This window comes from Gossypium hirsutum, chromosome A08, assembly GCF_007990345.1.
Source record: "Gossypium hirsutum isolate 1008001.06 chromosome A08, Gossypium_hirsutum_v2.1, whole genome shotgun sequence".
In the NCBI taxonomy this organism is placed as follows: domain Eukaryota; kingdom Viridiplantae; phylum Streptophyta; class Magnoliopsida; order Malvales; family Malvaceae; genus Gossypium; species Gossypium hirsutum.
Window position 1 is genome coordinate 50,078,690 of NC_053431.1, and position 3,345 is coordinate 50,082,034.

A 3,345-nucleotide genomic window follows, 5' to 3' on the forward strand; every position below is an offset into this window, starting at 1 on the left:
TTCGCACAAATTGTGATTTATCGGATATGCGAAAGATAAAATATTAGCACAAATGCCTATTAAAACAATTATAGAAGTATGATGAGCTATAAGTTTTAAACATGTGAAAGATATTAAATATATGCTTGAGAGATGAATACTAATAAGTAATGTGCATGTTTATTATAAGGTTCTAAATGATTGGTTGGTTATGGATATCTGTGTTAATAGAGAGGTTACTATTGTTAGGCTAATGTCAAAATATGCTAAACTATGTTTGTAAATTGATAGAGTAAACTATGTGATTGAATAAATTATAATTGTGAGAACTATAACAATTTATATTACCTTGTGTTTATATTTTTAAACTTGGTAAATGATTCATAAGAGTTGCTTATTATTTACATGCAAGCTTACTAAGCTATATAGCTTACCTCCTTCCTTTCCCATGTTTTATAGTGTCGTGAAGCTTGCTCGAGTTGGAGATCGCCGGAGATCCTATCACAATATCAAGCTATCATTTTGGGTATTGATAAATTCAAGTATTTTGAGTTATGGCATGTATACAGACTTGGACATCATGTTATATGTGTCATTGTGTTTTGACCAAAAGTATTGGCTTGTGATTGTCAAGGCTTGTCTTGCTATTTGGCCATGTAAGTTGGCTTATATTGGCAACATGGTTGTAAGCCTAAGTATATTCATGTATGTGTCAATGTCTATGGTGATATGATCATGGGTGCTTGGTGAATGTGAAATATTTGGAAATGTGATTTATACCGTGACAAATGTTGTATGTATGATAGATGTTGATATGGTACTGATATATGATGGTCATAATTGTGAACAGCTCATGGTTCATTTTGTATATAGCCTTGGAAGTTGGCTAATGTTTTTTATAAGTATATTTGTATTAATGTCATTTGTGAATGTGGGAACTTGCATAATTTGATATGGAAAGGTTGATGTTTTAAGCATGTTTGAAAATGGTATGAGAATGACATGTTATTGTCTTGGTTGTAATTATTTGGTCACTCTTCATGTTTGAGTTTGTGCCATGTGATGTTGAGTAAATATGTACAAGTGAGGGTGGCAAAATGGCTTGGTAAATAGCCTTGTTTTGTCCACACGGATAGACACACGAGCGTGTGTCTAGGCCATGTGTAACACACGGTCAGCCCCATGGGCGTGTGATCTGGTCGTGTGTCCCCTGCACCTAAATTGTTGCAAAATAGAATGCTTAGAATTGAGCACACAGGCAAAGACACGGGTGTGTGTCTCAACCGTGTGACTTCAATTTGTTCCTCGGTGACGAACAAAGAGTTACACGGGTTAGGGACACAAGCGTGTGTGACCACACGGCTTACCCCCATGGGCGTGTCCCAATCCACACGGGCGTTTGACCCTTGTTTTAGCAAAAATTTTCTAAGTGTTGTAAAATTTTCTAAAATTCACAATTTAGTCCTGAACCACTTCCTATGTATGTTTTGGGTCTCGTAAGCTTGTGTTAGGGACTTTAAGCTTGATTTCAAAAATTTTTAATTTGGATGGATATTTAAGTCTCGGTTTTGCATGTTTTCTTGTGTTTAAGTCCTTTAATACCTCGTACCTTGTTCCAGCGTCGAATACGGGTAAAAGGTGTTACATTTAGTGGCATCAGAGCTATGGTTTAGTCAATTCTCAGACTAAACTAGCATGTGTAAGAGTAGCTATACATGCCGTATATAACCTGTGATAGTGTGATATCTCCCAACTCTGATGACATTGATTTGTCGAGACAAAGATGCTTTCCAATCGAGCTACTTTCGAAAATGCTGAAAGTGATACTAAGATATTTGAAAATGTGTTTTGATAAGTAGAAACTTGGAAAGGTTTGAATAACAGTTCATGATATATATTGGATGATGTACAAAATGGAATAACCGAAATATGGGTAAAATGTCATTGTTCCGGTTAACATTATGTTTCGATGGATTATGGTGACTTTATGAAACGAAGTGAAAGTTTATATTGTGATAAGCTCATTCATGTTTGTTTGGCATTCATATGATGTTATGTGCCTAAATTGTTTGACTAAGTGAATGCGATATGTAAACTTACTCAAAATTTATGGAATGTATACATATGTGCATTTGTTTGAATAAGATAATCAGAAAGTTTGTGTGGCATAAAAATGCATGTTAAATTGCCTGAAGTAAATTTATAACTATGATGAGATTATGATGATGATGATGAATGTTAAGTCACATGTATGTATATATGAGAGTCGAGTTAGAGGTTTTACGACCTCACCCCCTTACCAATGTGGTATTTTATAACGAAATTTCAAGAGATTTATGTTGAATGAGCTCACAAGTGAGAGACTAAAGAGTTCCGTAGAAGAATAACTAATAATGTGGTTAGAGGTGAGAATAGTTAGACAGATGAATATAGTTTTGGAAAATATGTTAGGTTAATCTAAATATCATCTAGATTACGCAATATCACAGTTAAAGAAAAAGTTAATCTCGGCTAATATACTTATTCAGGTATGATGTCTAAAGCATGTATTTGCTAGAATTTCTTCCGAATTGATGTTCATTAGTGAATGGAATAATATGGGATTAGTGATGGCAGAATTAGTCAGAGAAATGATATTTGAATTGTAAAGAAGTCTGAGTGTTACAGTTGTAATTGACTAGATTATGATGATCTCTCCTGGGTATGTTATATATTCATTTATCCTTAGAGATATATGTGATTGTTCATTTTCTGATGAAATTCTTATCGTATGAGAATGCTAGCTGATTCTAATGTTAGATGAAAGCATTGTTGGTCTGGTTGATTGATGATTAGCATATCTTCTCCCTCTTTTTAGGGTTCTATTCTATCATGTTTGGAATAAAAGTTGATGGTGAAAAATTCACGTGAAGCTATTCTTTTGTTCTTACTGGATGTTGTTTTGTTTTATATATATTTGGAAAATATATTATCTCTATCACAATTGATTCTAGAGCGTGTAAGCATTGTTTTTCTTATGGTTTTCTCTGAGGAATCATTAAGATCTTTATTTTTCTATGAGTTATGTTCTCAGACTTCCGGTATGGTATCGCATCTTAGGTTTCTTTATCTCATTTTTTTATCATCCTTATTTCGTAAATTATCAATCTTGGCTCAGCTTTAAAGTGTGTTCTTTGGCTTATGATAACTATGCTATGATGGGTGTATTTCTAGTTCGATCAGAGGAACGTGGTGATTCTGGTATCAGAATTTCTCTAATTTTTGTGAAAGGAATTGACATCGGTAAAGGTATAGATAGTGGAAGCTCAAGCTCAGATTTTATGATGGTTTTCTTTTCTCAGGTAAGTTTGATTAAGGTTAATGAGT